The 18,783-nt window shown below is 36.8% G+C and overlaps 1 long non-coding RNA gene across 2 annotated transcripts; it reads right to left on the bottom strand.

The window, feature by feature from the left end:
- Positions 1–1,868: 1,868 nt before the first annotated feature.
- On the bottom strand, positions 1,869–18,115 carry LOC148223669 (uncharacterized). 2 transcript variants are annotated; one of them, XR_015804185.1, is made up of 5 exons: positions 17,976–18,115; positions 15,465–15,571; positions 4,079–4,147; positions 3,557–3,728; positions 1,869–2,286 (listed from the first exon to the last, which is right to left on the bottom strand). It is a non-coding gene; the product is annotated as an uncharacterized LOC148223669 (long non-coding RNA). The 2 variants fall into 2 exon arrangements; XR_015804184.1 differs by having other exon boundaries at positions 1,869–3,728.
- Between the last annotated feature and the right edge of the window lie 668 nt (positions 18,116–18,783).

Genomic DNA, 18,783 nt, shown 5'->3' with positions numbered 1-18,783 from the left:
TAGAAAACACTGTGTGGTTTCGTTGTTTTAATGTATGTTAGTCTGCTTTTCTATATTGAAGATCTATCAGAGCTTCTTAGTGTGACCTGGAGGAACTCAAAAGCAGAATTTTCCTAAATTTTCTTGGTAATGCTGATCTTTTGTAACTTATCTATCAATTTCTACATGACACAGTGACTAATTTATTACCTCTTTTTAGATGATAGCCATCATATTTCCTTTGTTTATAAAATTTATTTTCTGATAAAAGTAAAATACCACAGTGATGATCCTGGAAAGTCCATATTGCATGATATTACATTTTCTGTTTACTTGCAAGTCTTTAATTATTAATACCTATTTCCTGTAGTAGTTCTGTGTAATCCTAAGATCAGGCTACAATTACTTCAGGTATTCAGTTGTTTTTCTTGTTTTCTGAAATCAGAGAATCATACAATGGTTGGGATTGTAAGGGACCATTATGTTCATCTAGTTTCATTCCCCCTGCCTTGGGCAGGGATGCTACCCACCAGATCAGGTTGTACAGGGTCCCATCCAACCTGGCCTTAAACACTTCCAGAGGTGGATCATCCCATCTGTACTGTACATGCTGCTCTCCAAGCAGGCAGTACCCATACAGGTTTACTTAGAATATCTGCTTTTTCATTTATCAGCTCTTCAGAACTATAAGACAAAAATTATCATATGTCTTCACCCAACAGGGTGTTGAGTAAATACTGTCATCATGTTTTGGGCAATCTGCTCTCCAAATCCTCATCCTCATTACCAGTCTTGTCTTTACCCCTACTTGCTATACTATCATCATTATTGGAGTGTGCTAGCTGGCATAATAGAACATAACTAAGCAGTGCCTTCACTAGCAGGATTTTTTTTCTCCATTCAGATAGAAATTCCAGAGTGCTCCATAGTGACATGGGGCTTCTCATGGGAATTCTGGTAGCATTTTTCTCTAATAATATTCTTAATATTTCTGCCCAGATTCAAACTCAACCATGGATATTTATAGCAGATTCTTATTACCACTGCTATGTATTACCACTGCTATGCAGAAGAAGGATTTTTTTTAATCTTACCCTTTTCCTCATTTTCCCCTAAAAATATTTAGACCCAGGAAAATTCTGTATTATACTTTAACTATCCAGCTTTTTAACCAACTTTTATATAGTAAGTTTAACAAAAAATCACAAAAATTTGTTTGATATTAAGAAATAAAAATCAAACTATCATTACACAGTGAACTTACTGCACCTTTACTGAAGTCGTTGCATAAATGGTGGGCCAGCTTTTCTCTGATGCCTCCACGACTTTGTCAGTGAAAGCCAAGGAGATCTGTGGGTGCTCTACTCTTAAAACTGGGCTTCAAATCTCGCTGTTTCCCCATTGCTGAATCATTGATTTGTTAAAACCCAAACTTGAGCCAAAATCCAGCCAGTACCATCATGAACTCATTTTGATTCACAAATTAACTGGTAAATTGGGATCCTTCTGGGAATACTTGTGTATGGCCTTCCCTTTGTTTATGAAGTACAAAACAATTGCTCCATCTCATTGCCACACAGAGTGAACAGAAGTGGAGAAACCTGGTAGGACCATTCAGCTTGGAAATGTATTCACTGTTTCTGTGGGGAAAATCAGCAACAAAATCTAAATTGGTCTTTCTCAATCATTCATTCATACATTCATTCAGTATTGAATCCATGCTTCTATCCAAGCTGAAATGTCAGAGATGGAAAATAATGAACGTGCCAATAAATTTCAAAAACTCACATTTTATTTTATGTTTTCCTATAGAACCATTTTGAATTAGAAACAGACTAAACCATTAACCTATTTCATGTTGTAAAAATAGTTCTGTGATACACAGAAAACATAAAGGAAATATTTCTTAAATTTTTAAAACTAATTTCCAAGCTAATATGAAAGTTATTACTTGAAGCTTAATATTATCATATGCACCTGTAAAGGTTGGTCAATTACAAGTTACCCATAAACCCTTTTTTGTTATTTTAACATCATAAATAGTAATCTGGCATTAAATATTTGTGATCTGGGCCAGTAACCTTTTTCAGTCTCACAGGACTTTTTTTAATTAAACTATATCTTTGTCCCATGTCTATAATCCTCTCTTTGACATTTTATATACAAGACACCTTGCTGCAAAAAGGTCAAGCAGTACAGTTATAAATGGAAAAGAGATTAAAAGTATTCTCAAGCCACAGTGATCTAAAAGAGAGTTGAATATGGAGTGTTCTTCACAGGCTTCCTTAGATGAGTTAAGAGGAAACCCTGTTGGCAGATTTTTATTATAAGAACACCAAAGCAAATGAAAATTATTTGACAAAAATGAATAATGCACAATTTTAATTTGCATATTGGAATAATTAGCTACAAAAGAACCCTACAGGGTTTTGTCTCCTTAAAACTTTTATGTATACCATTGCCAAATATGGCTTATGTGTTTATATAATTTTTTCCTTTTATCATAGTTTTATTGTAAAAATAAAACCCCAAAACAACTACAGTAACAGCTTGCTACAGTTAATAACAATTTTTCCCCCTTCATTTTTCCCCTTCTTTTTTCCTGCAAAAGAAACATGATGGACATAAACTGCTCCTTCCTGGAAGATACGTTAGAAATTCGAGAATGGGAAATGGCAAGAAATACTGCAGGAGCCAGTGTAAGTCAGAGAAGAGTAGTCGTAGTGTAAGTAAACATACCCACAGTGCCAGTGAGTGGTTTCTTTATTTTTATCAGAACATTAAGCAGAAATTGAAGGAACAGTTTTTCCCTAATATTCTCCAGCTGGCATATTCTGACCTCAACTTGCTCACTGTGTGCCACACTGGAATAACTTTAATGGTGTACATGGGTACAACTAAGCAGTACATTACTGATAATGTCTGAAGTAACCTAGCAAAGCATGGTACCCAATTGCTGAAATGCTGTTCTGTATCTTTCAGAATCTACTTTGTTACCCCCAAGAGGCCAAACCTCGATCTGGAAACTCTTTACTGCTAATTTCTTTCCCTCAATTTTATGTAGTCCAGTGAAATAAGTGTATTTCTTCTAAGTCTGTGTCATCAGAGTGCCTGTTGTTTAGATGCAAATGCTGGAAACAGCATGGTTTACAGTGACCCCAAGTTCTCTCTTTCAGTTTTGTAGTCTGTTAGTATGTGTATTTTCAAATGTTCCACTGACTGACTTACAGAGAAAAGAGGGGTTTTACACTATCATCTGTTTAAAACTACCTGAGGCATCTAACCGAGGTGTGATGCAGAGGATCTAAGTTTAGGGGCTGTTACCTGTAGTCTCTCTTCACAGACAGCTGATCAATGTGCCTACAGCACCAGAATTGGTGAGGATACCCAAAAGATCCCAGTGCAGCCATAGCACTTGTGGGGACAGCCAGGGTTGGTATACTTTCATTACAGACCTAAATTTACATCAGAGTGATACTATTAAAATCTTAAGTATAATATGAACTTCAGTCCTGTTGTTTCTTTCTTCCTTTTTGCCACTTTAATCTTTCTTTGCCTTAAATTAAAGGCTACTTACTGTTTGCAATTGCTTTCAGCTCTTAAGAGATTGCGTAAAGTAACCAAACTGTTGGTATCCAAAAAATCCAGCTCCTATCCAAAGAAACTAGACACCCAGTTTGTAGAACGTCATCTCTGACAGGACTAGATGAGCAGCTCCAAGCCTGTTGACTCAGTCTCAGACCTGTGTGCTAAAGAAATAAACATGTGAAAGAGAATTTGCAAGGTAAAAACTTGCCAGTAGTGCAAATCGTAACAAACGTGAAGGTAAATTACACATTAGTGTGAAGATGGAGTGTGATGAAGAGGACACCCTCCCCAGGCACCCACAGCCTCATTATTCATGTGAAATCCTATCTCCTAACTTGTGTACAGAGTTTGCTGATTTCAGCTGTTCAAAAGCCAGCTTGTGATGGTCACACTCCACATAACCTCCAGGGCAGGAGGAGGGAGCTCCATTACAGAGGGCACACTGCAGAGCCTGGGCTTTGAGCTTTGGGCTTGGCAAACTGTGAGAGTCCCCATCTCACCTATCCCTCACCTGATGAGTCTGGCACTCCTACAACTCAGGGTTTTCATCAGCTTTCATAAAGCACCATACATTAGAAATCTGCAAGAGCAAAACAAATATAATGAATTTTTTTATCACTCAAAGTATTTTTACACAGGAAAAGATAACCCTAAAGGCATATTGTGAATGTTGCAAGGGTCCAGAATGTTTTAAAAACAACAGGCCCATCCACCTGAGACTATGGTTATATGTGACACTTTTGTCCACCCAAAAGCAAGCTGCTATGAAGTGTCTCATTTTTACCATTGCTCCAGTCTTCTCCATTTGTGCTGGATTTGGCACAGGCCCACCTCTGGAGTGAGCTGGCTCAACTCAATAAACTGACAGAAAAATGTCTGATCACCTCTTTGCAAATATTAGTTTTTTGCCAATTTAACCCCTTAAATCTAGTTTCCATGGGATCAGATAAGTCCCTAAGGAAGTGCCAGGAGGTAACAGGAGCATATGGCTGGGACCAGGGACGAGGGGGACACAGGCTACTGCTGTAGTGGCTCAGTAGTGCCACACACTTTTTCTCAGTTTCTCTTCTGCCCATGGGAATTCTCATGAGATGTGATTTGCTTTGACACGTCAAGGTTTTACTATTTCTTGTTGCCCTTGCAGAAGATAAGGTTAAAGAACAAAGTACATAATCACATTTTGATTTCTTTCTGGAGAATTCATGGGATCAGTGGGCCTGAAATTTGCCCAAACAACCTATGGCATTCCACTTATGCTTCAATCTCTGTAACAATGCAAATATGTCTTTGTTTTTTTCTGAACATATCTTTGGCAACACTGTGATTCGCCACACTGCATTTATGAGAAGTGAGAAAACATAAAACATCAAAATGCTAGGATATGTAATTTGCTAGTTTCTGGGAAAACACTGAAATTATGTTTTAGGAAAACTGTATTATTTCTGTATTCACTGAATACCAAATAGCAATTGCTATTTAGCTAACTAAATAAACTTGGGTGTTGGCATTTCCAATGCATTAGGAGACCCACCTGGCCTCCATCTTGCACTCCGAAAGGTCTCAGGACTTTGTCACTTCTGCCAGCCCCAGATGGATGTCCCAGAAAAGCCCAAGAGTATCTCAAATTGCACTATATTTTGGCAACTTATTTTATGACCTTTTACTGTGATTTAGGTACTCAGGTCATGTGCCAGCAGCTACATGTAGATGTCTACATCCAGGTGTCTTAATCTCAAACCAAGTCCTGTCCTGAAAGCTCAGGTCATTTCTTTAGCAGAGGTGTCCAGTGCCATTTTAGAGGTTCCAGAGTATCTCAGATATCTATATGGAGGTGCCAATGTAACACAGGATATATGAAAGATATCTATGTCCTCTTGCATTGACAGCTGGAATCAAAGGACCTCTGACATGGCACTCGCTCATATGTGTTCTCAAGTGAATTGAGTTCTGACGTGTCCAGAGTAAAAATTAGTCTCTCTAAAAGTAATTGCCTCAAAATGCAACAGCATAAACAGCAGTCACAAGTTGGGGTTTTTGACTAGTTGGTTGGTTGGTTGGTTGGTTGGTTGGTTGGCTGTGTTGGGTTTTTTGTCTGGACCCTTTCTCTTAATTTAAATAATTTAGTCATCTTTTCCTCCTAGCTCCATGCACACAAATTGGTGAATATCCACAGTTTTCCCTTCAGCTTCAAATTAATGCAGCCCCAGCCTATGATCCTTCATTTTTCTTTGTAGGAAAAGGCTGCTCAAGGCATATCTATCTCTTGGTGGCCAATGGGCTGGCAGGAAAACACCCTCAGACCTCCAGAAAATCTGTTACTGAACCTTCTTTCTTATGATTCCTTAAAGGAACTGTTCTGTTTTCACATGGCTTCAAAAGAAGACATGGAGAAAATGGATGGGAAAAGGAAAGACATAGGTCAAGCTGACATATTCAGAGAGGCTTCAAGGACATACTGCACACATCCCTGAGGATGTCCACCTTGGCAGCTGAGACTCTGCCATTCGGAACTGGAAATATTGAAACACTGCAGGAAGCAGTAGGGGAAAAAAAGAGTATATCACTTTCTTAATCACTACTGTCTCTTATTTAAAATTAAGGCATGTATGAAACTGCATATACGTTTTTCCCTCCATGGAATTCAAACTATATTGCGTATGTGATAAAAATTACTTTCCTATAATAATTTACTTTCCCATTCACATCAATATTCATGCCCTAGTGTACAGCTTTAAACAGATTTTTTCATTGCATCTGTCCACAGAGCAAACAAATCTTTATGCATGTTCTTCAATTAACTCTACTGGAGCAGACTCCATTAACATGTAAATGAAAAGTCACTCTGGCCTGGTCTACAATGCCCTAGAAAGTTTCACTGGTCTATTTGGTTGCAACATGAAAAAATCATACTTTTAAAAAACACAATTAAACTGACAAAAGCCTTAGCATGGTGTGGTTATATTAAGAACTAATTTAATTTACTATTGTCTCCTCTCTTTGAAAGTAGGAACATCTCAGCTATACAAGTACAAGAAAACATCAAAGCTTAATTACTTATGCTGTGATATCTTAGCAACAAGAATGGTCCATAAATGTAACAAAGCCACAATTCTTCTTTCTAAAGATTAGTAAAAGCTATAAAAGTTCACTTTCAACTAGCATTGAGGTTGTTATGGTGTCAAAAGTTTTGTTATTCTACCCCCACTGTTGTCAATAATCAGTGGGAACTATAGTTACTGTTTTGCTAAACACTATCATAAACTTAACTGCGATTACAGAAAGCGAGTTACCACCTGCCAAAACTAATCCTTCTGCTAATGGAAAGAAAATCACAGAAAATGTTGGATTTAGCTGCAAATCACCTTTCAGGATCAATCTACTGCTTTCACAGGTGACCCTATGTTATGAGACAACTTGGAATGGAAAATTGGTTTTGAAATATTCTTTATCTTGTAATTCATTGTGTACAGTTTTGCATATTATTTCTAATAATTTAATGTGCTGCAGAATAATCCTGTCTCCATTATTCATCATTATTTTCACAATCTTTATTTCTGCAATAATCTCCAACAAATATAATATCACTAGCAAAGTAAATATCCCCCCTAAAAGGGTTATTGCTTTCTGAAAAAAAACCAGTCAGAGTCTTTAGATAACTTCAAAAACGAGGTAAAGCATAAGAACATCCTGAATGTTTGGCTTGAAGATGTTTGCTGGTATTTTTGCCTTCTTTTTTGAGACAAACCTATCTCCACTCAATTTTTTCAAAAACCTGGCCTATGCCCTCCTTCAGTGGTTGTGTTCCTGCAGGTCGCAGTTTCTTTTCAAAATCTGAGCCCGCAGCTCTGTTGCCCTTCAGTGCAGTTCATCCCACTGGATGTGAGGAGCAGCGAGTATTCATCTCGTGTTCTCCAGACAGGTTGTGCTCTCCACAGCTCAAGGGTTCACCTGGGAGCTGCTGGGCTCTCCCAAAGACCGCTGCAAGTGGTGCTGATGGTTTGGGGGCTTTTAAAGTGATGCAGCTCTCTTGGCAAAACAAGAATTTGCCTGGAAAAAATTACTGTCCTTCCTGCAGAACATGTGTGAATCTAAAGCATGTTAAATCTTGGATAACTCAGATAGATAGGCTGGCTGGTGATGACTCACAAACCTTATCCCATGCAACAAACTGTTTTTGGAACACGACAGGATTTTTTGTTCTCAATGTGCTGTCATAAATATTTGCCAACGTCCTTGCCAAGGGATTGCTAGAAGAATTTGCATGTCAATATAAATTATACCTACTTGTATTCCTCTCCAAATATCTGTGGTTTCCTTTTTGAATTTTTCTGAGGGTGGAAAAATAAAAATTACACCCAGAGAAAATTTAAAGATCAATTAAAAACCTACCGTACATTTTTAGCACTAATACATAGGTAGTTTTAAAATGGTTCTTTAATGGCTGGTTATGAAAATGGTTTTGGACAATTTCAGTGGTTATAAAGCACTGTTCCTTTTTCTGGAATTCCCAAGGTCATCCTTTGTTCTTTCTTCCCTTAGATAAAAATCAATCCTCAGGAAGGGCTCCTGCTACTAGAGGTATATTGCCTATTTTAGTTAGGAGTTCAGCTACTTTTTGTTTTTCCTTTTTGAAACTCTCAAATGAATATTATCCAGCCCCAGGGATTTTCTACCATTAACTTTATCTAGTTGCTAAAATGTCTCATATTCAGAGGCCACTTTCTCTGACAATGCTGCATCTGTAAAAATTAACCTTGAGTTAGAAATGTCTGCCTCATACTCATTAGTGAAGACTGATTACAAAGAATTTCATGTAATTTCTCCACAATCTCTTCATCGGTTTTAATTACAACTTTAGTGGTCCATTTGACCCAGGCATTTATTTAGCCTATTGTTCCTGATACAGTTAAAGAATTTCTTACTGTTTGTTTTAATGTATTTTGACTATTAGCCTTTAAAAAATATTTGTCATCAAAAATCGTAATTCACTCTATCAAAAGACTTTTTTTTCCTCATGAGAAGTCCAGATGTTTAAAAGAGGAGTGATATCCATTTTTCCTTTTGTGTAACTTTCTTAAAAGGAGTGTTAAGCAGGCAACCCAGCAGATACAAAGGGACACTGCCCACCATAACGTTTTTTGTTCAGGTCACTAATAGGATGGATTTTTGGGACTGAAAATGTAATCATTACTTGGAAGAAAGGGATTCTTTTTGTCCACACTATCCAGGAAGATGCATCAGCATTATGATATGTGCTGGATCCCATTGGGATCCAAGTACTACCTGCAGAATCCTCTGTGAAATCTGTCTAAGTGCACAAGTCATGTCTCCATTTCATTAACCTTCTTGTTTTCCCTTTACTAATTAATTATTTTGTACAGCTTAAGAATCAACTTTTTCCTCTTCAGTTTGTCTATTATGACTGAAGAGACAAATATTTACTGCATTTGGTCATTCTATGTTCTATGGTAACTTTTAAATCCTTTTCCAAAAGAAGTGAGTGGGTGGGCCCTGTACACACCCCGTACTGTCTTCAAATCTGATAGGTTTTAAGAGAGAAATTCTGAATTGTTAACAGAGATTGCATAAAAGGAGTAAACCCCATCTATTTTTGTAAACTTAACTGTTGCAGAATACCTTGAACTGTCTTTTTTTCTTTGTTTTCTGCATGAAACTGTATCTTAATCAGAATTTCTGAGAAGTCCAGACTCCCAAGCCATTCCTACTTTGTCATAACTGCACACCATTGAATAAGGTTTCATAATAGTTTATGACACTTCTTAATTGTGCAATATAATTATATAGTTTAAGGTATTCTAATATTTTTTTCTTTTCAAAATGCAAATGCTGAGGCATTCCTATTTCCAGAACTGCTTGTTGCGTTTCTTAACTCAGACACATAACACATAAATAAAATAGCATAATGCATACACTACCCATTCAAGAATATATCATCCCTACACATTCCACAAGGACTGTTTTTATTTAAAAAATTGTTGCCCTGCAGCTCTTGATTTTTTTCTTCATGCAGCACACATAACTTTATTACGTTCAGGTCTTCATGTATCTCGAGGTTGTTGTCAGTTTTAAGAAGAAATTTTGAGATAATCAAGATCAATGCTTATCATTTAAATCTTATTCTGGTTGTTTGGTCTCTACAGTGTCACAACAGGAGATATCTGTGTATTTGGGATTTGAGTATTCACACTCTCATGCTTACATGTGAAGACAGTTTACATATTAAAAGAAAACAGCTCAATGAAATGATTTTAATTTTATTTAATAACTGTGTCTTATTGATAGCTACTGAGACTCCAAGACCTATTGTTTTAAACGTGAGTGAGTCTGGCTTAGCTGCTTAAAGGAAATGGTATGGGAGCCATACTTCAGCTGGAGCTAAAGATTGTGGTGGCTGAGCTGTCTTTCCATGTCCCCAGGTGGAAGAAGAGGTACCAAGTGTTTGAATGAGCCTCAGAGGCACATAAATCCTTTGCAGGGTTTACAGGCTCTTTTCTTGACTGGCTTCTCAGCAAGGAGGTGTAAAAGTGAATTGGAATCCTATCCATCCTTTTACACCATCAGTCTCAAATTTGTTGTTAGTTGGGATCCAATTCTGCCACCCCTTTGAGCAGTACCTTAGTGCACACAGACTCGTTGAACTCAATGTGACTAATTGTGCAGTAAAGTACTAATCACATTGAATAATGGCAGCAGAATAGGGCCCTCGGTAATAAGAATTAATCATACCAGATCTTTGAAACTGATTTTTTCATTGTACAGCTGAGCTGAGAGAACAGATGAAAGTAAAAGAGACAATACTCAGGAGCATAGTTACTGATAAATAATTACAACAAGGACATTATAATTATTTAATTAAAATTTGTGCATGGGGAGAGATTATGAGTCTTTCAGCTTGCTGCCTCATTTAGATGATACTAGTCATTAACCAATTTTGCTGTAGTCAGCTACTAAATGTCCACACAGCCTGCCTTATTTTTTAAAACTCTTCAATCAGCAAAACTGGCTGCATGCACTGTGTAATGCTACTGAAGAACAAAGTGCCACACTTAGTAATATAATTAAAGGCAGTCTCGACTTTTTAAAGGAAACTTGTACTTTAATTAATCAAGATCATCAAATAAAAAGGGACAAAAGAGTGTTTATCTCTGCTTTTGAAGTTATTAATTAGCAAACCACACAGAGAGCACTGTGGAGATGACAATGGGTCTGTAATTCTTCCTTCTGAAGTTATTTTGTTCCTTCCCTTAATATAATTTTCTACTGGCTTTTTTTTTTCTGAGTTTATTCTGAATATAAACATCATAGGCGTATAATGTGTCAGAATTGTAGTAGCTACCCCACAATAAAAAGCGTTTTCAAGATCATCTTCCCCAGCAATTTCTTTAGATCTGCTAGTTTTCTAGTTCAAGGCTGTCTTTAGAAGCGATTTCCCAGCGTGTCTTTCTGTAGCTTGCTGCCTGAATTTGCACCCTTAAAGCAGGCATTTTGCAACCAGCTGTATCTTTCTTCCAACTGGCAGATATTTTATTTCTTCCTATGTTTTCCCTCAGTTTCCAGCTGGTAGGTATTCTAACACCTCTAATGTTTTCCCTCAGTTTTTATCTTCCCATTGCCAAACAGATGGCAGATTCTCACATTTACACAACAAATCCTAATGTTCTTTCAGTTATACCAATACACAATAGGAGTGACACTTCTGCAACTGGGAGATCCAGGCTGTGTAAAATAGGTATTTGCAATGGAAAAAATGAGGCCCACAAACATAAGATGTGAATATACAAAATACACAGAATTTAATATGACTCACAGAATTTAACTTGACTAAAAGAAAAGTAGAACTTCAGAAATTATTGTATAACTACTGTAGAATAGTGTCACCAATCTTTGAGCTTTTTGAAACTGTTGTGGGTTTAGCACCACTTTGACACTTTCTGTTTACCTTATGTTCTAGAGGACCTTCCTGTATTAATTCAGTAATGCAGAAATGGAACCCTTTAAGTCTGTGGTACAAAAGAGTGCTGAAGGTAGAGGTGTAAAATTATTTTGGATTTTCAGGGGAAACAGCACATCCAGAACAAAACCAGCAGATGCCGTGGGCCACCTGACTAAGAAATTTTTATGGGATCATCCCACATGGGCAACTTCAGTTTCCTGAGCTGAAAGACTAGCATGCTGAGATAAAAAGAAAGAAAAAATGAGAATGTGATCAACAAAAGAATCCATTTAAATCTCATGAATCAGGTTCCTCTTAAAACTGCTTAACCAGTAAGCATTAAATATACTGTTTTGACTCTAAAACAGGATGAGAAATAAAGCAAAAAGCTCAGAGAAATTTCAATATCCGGGAAATCAGAAGGAAAACAGAAAAAAACCCCAAACAATCAAATTCTTCTGTATTTCTGTAATAGTTGATCCATGATAGTAAAATATCAGAACAATTGTTTGATAGAAATAAAGAATAATTGTATTTATTCAACTGATATTAGAGAGATAAAGCCTCAGGTTTTTGCCATTTTCTCAAAGTATTTTTTGGTCGGGATGCTTGCAAAATTGAAGCCCCATTTCCCCTTTCCAGGCATGAAGAAATCAGACCTATAAAAAAACTTTTACTATAAGATACCACAGAATCACAGAGTTGTTTAGTTTGGAAAAGATCTCTAAGATCATTGTATCCAACCAAGCTGATCACTAAACCATGTCCCTAAATGCCATATCCACAAGCCTTCAAAATACCAGTGCACAGATTTTTTTCTTACCCTCCTTAAAATTTAAGAGGCTTTGTACTCAGCAGTACTCTAGAATAATGAACCACCTGGTGTGAACTATATCTTCTAACATGCTCAGTATTAAGTGCAAGTGCTGAAGAGAACACTCATTTAGTCTGAGATCACTGTTTCTTCTCAAGAACTGACTTTAATACCATCTGAACCAACAAAAAAGTTAATGTCTAGTTTCCCCTGAAACAACTTGTCAAATTAGCTATTAATTGTTCTAAATCAGTATTTTTTTATTTCCATTTTAACATTGCCACAACAATTGTTTATTCAGCACAATTGATCAAACTTGAAGATTTTCTCTATAAATAAAACCAAGTCTATTATGAGTACCAGGATGCTAAAGGAAGAGCGAGTTCTGCAGTTGTACAATCTGGCACATCTAAACTCAAGTTTGTTCCATGACAACTTGAATTAATTGCTTGAACATCTTGTTTCATAACAGTAGAGGACTTAGTGACAATAAATTACACAGTGCAGTGATTTGGGGTTTTTCCTGATAAATTTTTCTAGTTGCCTTGTTAGTAAATCTTCTCCATATAGTGGTCATTTGAAGGAGCATCCTAAATGAAGATCTTTGATTCATCCTATCTGAGCCATATAATTAATTTTCTGCTGATTTTTTTTTTAATTTGGCTAAGAACTAAGAGTTTTCAGCTATTTATAAAGGAAAGTTATGCATACTTCAGAACACAGTTTTTGTTATCTGAACTTAATGTGCTCAGTTTCAATGTTATTATCACACTCTATTCAGTCTTCTCATGAATGATTTTTAATGCAAGAACTCTTGCAAGAACAGAGAACATATCTGTGTATGAACTTGCACGAACCATATTTGTTTAGGAGATCTAATACTCTCCTTGGATATGTGCTTGATTTGAAGGATATCGTGGGCCCAATTGCAAAATCTTTAAGATCCCCTAGGACAGTGTTTCAGGCTGTGCATTCATCATGTACTGAACATTATTGACAGAAGATGCCATTTCTCTTCAAAATACAATTTACAGAACATTTTTTGCGATATATAAGTCCTCAGAAATGGAGATAAGTCTCACTTCCAAAACACCATAGGAAACAATGGTGAAATAAGCCTTCTCTTTTTTTTTTTTTTTTTTTTTTTTTTAACTCAGGCATTCATAATTTAAATTCACATCATGTCCTAAGGAAACATATTATTCAAGTTATGACAGAGAGCAATGGAACATTTTGATTCCATCTGTGTGGACTGGTTATATATTCTTGGAGCCAGAGAAAGCGTGACTTCATATATGTGTGACTTAGTGGTTAGGACACTGAGTGCCCAAGGACATTAGAAGCTGACATTAGAGGTGGAAAAAACTGTTATGATGAGTATTTCACCTAAAGGTATCTGACAATCCAGTGGTTACAAAAGTGTCTTGGGAAATGAAAGTTCATATCCCCTTAGACAAATCTGAGTATATGTTTCCCACATGGCAAATGACTACAGAAACCACAGAGCTTTTGGGAAGACCTTTTCAAGCAGGATTTTTTTCACAAAGTCGTATTCATTAGATTTGATCTAGCAGTGTCTAATAAATCATGCATTGAAGAGGAGCTGAATGGAGAATCATTCATGGGCCAGGCATGAAAGAAATGTCAGACTGCACTACAGCTGGTCATGGTCAGGAGCAGAAAAGTAAACATACAGGAAATTCTACTGGAGAAACTGACAGCATTTATGATTTTCATACTTCCCAGGTTATTTAGCAGGCTAGAGTGAAAAGAGAAAGGAGACATAGAGTTTCATTTGGGCTTTAGGTTTTTAAACCTACACAAAATTATTTTTCGGATCTGGCCATTAAAACTTTGCCTTAAAAAAAATGAATGCATGTAAAAACTTCGGTGAGAAACTTGACCAGAAAACAAACAAACCAAAATCTTTTTTAGGTTAATTGGCAGAGAAGCATTTATTGAGCTTATTTTGATTCAGAAAGATATCATATTTAATTCAGGCTCACAAAGGCCATAAGTTATTTCTTTTTATAATAGACTAGCTGACAACAAATTGTTGCTGATGACACACTGATGACTCACTGATGACATGCTAAAATATCTGCCAATTCCCCAGCTATTCTAAATCTCTGAGACTTACATACCTAGAAAACCTCTCCGTTTTGCTGTAATGAAATCACTCTTGTGCATTCCACTTTTCTCAATAGGTGTGTTTTAGTTCTCATGATTTCTAATGCTTCCTGTGTAGAGACTCAAATTTCTTTTCCAGTTTTCTCTGAAGATATTGTACTTCAGAGGCATTTCCTACGCTTAATGTGAAGTATCTATTGGAATGCTTGAGAAATATGCTAAGATAAATAAAAATTATATTTTTAGCTTCAGATTCTACTCAGATGTCTTCTTCCTTTGTGGTGAATTCCTACTTTATTTCCTCTTTCACCAGCTGGCAGTCTAGACTACTTGCCCCTCCAAGTCAGTCACACACCAGCAAGCCATGGCTGCTGTGTGAACCAGTTCATCTCTGCAGCAGCAGTCACACTGCTGCCTGCTGGAGACACACACCATAGACAAAAGGTGCCTTGCTGTGAGAATGCAACAGCCCATGGCACAGGGCAGATAAGGGCTGAATAACCAGAACACCACAGACATGTGAAAGTATGACTGAGCAGAACCAGCTCATGGGCCACACTGAGTTTGTCCCACTTCATCTGACCTACCTTCATCACGGAGAGCACAGACAAAGTTTCACATCCTGCCTGCATCTTGTGTGAGAAAAGCATGGGACACTCTTCCCCTCCAGTTAATTGCATTCCTGAGGGGGGTTTGCTTCACAATATTACTAATGTTCTCTGGTCTTATTTGAAAATACACAAGTGGCCAATGAAAGTGCAGCCCTTTTGGGCACCAATCCAAAGCATTATCAAGCCTCCTGTTCACTTCCCAGAGGGGAATGCCAGTGTAATTAAAATTAGTCACACATCCAAGATGAGTGGATAAGAGTGACAAAAAGGTAAAGAAAATGAATTTATGGAAAGAAAAGTACAGTTAGACAGTGAAAATTAAACAGAGAGAAAAATGGTCATTTTTATGCAGCTTGGCAGCATCAGTGACCAGAATACACACAATTACCTGAGTGGAATTCAAGCACTACGACTAGAGATGGTAGTGGTAGTGATGAATTGGATGTCCTTGAGCAGCTGGTTTCAAGAGCCTCTGGACTCCAGGCTTTTCTAGGGCTATGTAAATTGAGAGAAAAACGAAGGAACTTTATTAAAAATATATTCTCCAATATAATTTTCTCTGCCTTAATATATGCGTGGTTAAACTTCAAGAAAAATTATGGATGCTTGAGACAGGATTCTTCTACTACTGATTACTGATACTAGATTGCATGGTCTTTGTTTACTGTGCTTGAGTATGCAAGAGTTTGCATTTAATTTTATCAGTCCCACCTTTCTTAAAAATTTGTGAAGGGAAAAAATACACGGGAGATTAACATAAGGGAAGTCTAGGAGGAGACTGAAGTTATGCAAGTAGGAATTTTGCAGATATGTGAGGAAGTCTGTGACGTAGGAGTGCTCAATATGATGTTGATGGAACTGGATAAGTGAATTTAAAAAAAAATTTAATCACCTCTTTCTAGTGGAAGGCTGGATTTATGCTGGAATAGATCACTTCCATTGCACTTTTTTTCACCAATATTTAATTTCTGTTTTGCTTTTCACTTCTTCATATTCACCAAATCTTGTATCACTCCTATTGAATAATTCATTGGTGACCAGGTTTGAAATTTTCCTAGGTATTTTCAGTGTGTCCTCCCTACACTACACTGCAGACATCCTCTTGCTTCTTCACATCTGTAGAGAAGGAAGGAACTGCTTTGTTGTTAGAGAAAAGCCTTTGAACTTTCACCGGACAAAGTGGAAAACATCAGATGGATAGAAGATGCCCAGAAGAAATAGCTCTTTGCCACTGTTCAGTGGTGTCTAGAGGAATATACATTCACAGAGAGAATATTTGTACTGTCAGTAAAGTGTCAAGTCAGAAACAGCCCAATACTTTTTTTCGAATGCACATGGTTTGAATTAGTCAGTTCATGGGACTGAACTCCACACATGGCAGATCCTTCACAGCAAAGATCTGTACATGGGAACTTCATGCATCAGGAAAAGTTATAGTCTGCCAGGCATATGACAGCTGTATCAGTTAAATTCCTACTACCTTCCTACTCAGCATACTGTGCACCTTCTAATACGATTTTGCAGAATTCACAAAACGACAGGCCTGAAAAAAAGATAGAGCCTGCTAAGGACAAAGGGCATCAGTGATTCTGGAAATGCTTTTCCTTTACATTTTCTAATTTATTGCATTAATAATTGTATCAAGGTTCTATATTTATTTGAACCTTCATTTCTTCAAGGTAAACCATGACAAAAACTGCACAGTGTAGAACACCCCAGGACATAAGGAAGAAATCACGAAAGGAAAGGAAAGCAAAGCATCAAATCAAGTGGCTGGGAAGTCCAGGGAGGAAGCATGTGCCTCTGAGAGGGGAATGTAGCCTTCAGCTGAGTCACCTCCACCAAGAAATTATTGTTATTTGGCAATGGCAACTAAGCTTTGTTCACAGACTGGCAAGACAATTGTTTAGGATTCTTATTTCAAGTTCCTAGTGATTACTGTAGTACCCATTTTATTTGGAGCCTAGATTTATACAGTCTTTGTGCACGCATGGAAGCTTATTAAAATTAATTTTTCCCCTAAGGATTTCTTCATTCTGCTTTTTCACACACTCTCTTCATGAGAGAAATGGCCCTTCCAAACTCATGCTTTTTGTCATAATAATTGCTTTACACCTCTTGGCAACTTTTCACACTGTGTGTAAAGTACTGCTTCATTAGGGTTCATTAAGAGGCAATATTTTCATCACAGTAAAAATTACAAAAATGCCTTAAAATTGTTTTTAATGTAAATCATGTTGTCTCATTTATGGAGAAGCATAACTGTATATGCAATCATACACAGACAAAGAAACAACTTTTGCAAAGCTCTTTTGGACCTTAAGTGATAAGGTAACAATTATTACATGAAACATGTAATTCTGATTGACAATAGGGCACAATAAAATAACTTACATTGCATAGTTAGAAAAAAATTAGTTTTTAAAGAAACCTTAAATTGCTATGAGAAGTTCATTGTAAAGTGGAATAAAATTGTACATCACAGTTCATTAGACCTGCACATTCCTGAATTATTTTTATGATACAATACTTCTTTCTGTTTAAAGGAATGTTTCATTTCTTCTTTTAGGAAAAATGAGAACTCAAGAGTTAAACTGCTGACATAAAGCTCTTGCTTTGATTACCCAGGATGTATTTATAGACTACTAAATAGAACAGTAACAGAAAGATCTACTGGGCAGTTCCTGCTTTTTTCCAGGTAGGGGGAGTCTGTGTTGTCATCAAGCCTCATCTACAAATAGTGAGAAATATCTAGAATTTTACCTCCAGAACAGCCTAATGACCAAAGTACCTCGTAATTTTTCAATTTCATTGTGACTGAAATTGGTTTTTTTCACAGTTACCACCCGCAGTACACATTACAAGAGTATTCAGCAAAAGAGTTGTTATACGTACTTACTTGTTTTGTAGTTAAGAGATGTTATGCCAAAAGACTGTGCTCAAAACCAGGCAGTGCTATTGACAAGTGAAAGTTGTACACAGCAAATGGCTTCCATGTGCAGCTCTGGATGTGTGACTGTTATCACCAGGAGCTGTTACCTAGGAAACAAAATGTGCTTAGGGACAATGTGTGAGCTCCTTCAGAGTTTCCTTTTTCACTAATACTCTCAGACATTTCAACACTTTGATCCAATACTTATGATATACTCTTGTCTGAATATCATCAAAACTCCAGTCATACAACTGGCCAGATTGGCTAGACTGGTCTTATTCAGACAAAGAATTTTTGTTAAGATGAACCATCTTTTATCCACTGTTTTTTTTTCTTGAGAAGGTGACTGTGCTGCTCACATACTTGTAGGAAGCAGTTACCAGTAAAAAGATGTCATGGAAAATATTGAAATAAGTAGCTATCATTAAATTCAGTATTTTTTTGCCAAACACTGATACGAAAATCTGAGGTAAATTTATAAATAAAAGAAAGAATATTGAATCACACAACTTATTTTCTTATTCCAGCCCTAAGATTATGGACTTTTTGGACAAGTATACCAAGATTTTACTTGCCATGTGAGCCTTCCTGCCTTTATACGTGTACATAATTCAGTTGCAGTTTCCTCTGGAAGAAGTCATCCTTACATGCTTGTTTTCCTTTGCACATTACATGTTGGTGGCAAAGACAGCACTGAGTTTTCAAAATATTCAACTCTAGAAACACAAATATTGAGGCTTATCTTTACATTTAAAGTTAGGAAGAAAGTTCTGTT

The sequence above is a fragment of the Sturnus vulgaris genome, chromosome 5, assembly GCF_052056855.1.
Source record: "Sturnus vulgaris isolate bStuVul1 chromosome 5, bStuVul1.hap1, whole genome shotgun sequence".
Classification (NCBI taxonomy): Eukaryota; Metazoa; Chordata; class Aves; order Passeriformes; family Sturnidae; genus Sturnus; species Sturnus vulgaris.
The sequence above is the reverse complement of the archived record's forward strand: the minus strand, read 5'-3'. Positions and strand labels throughout refer to the sequence as shown.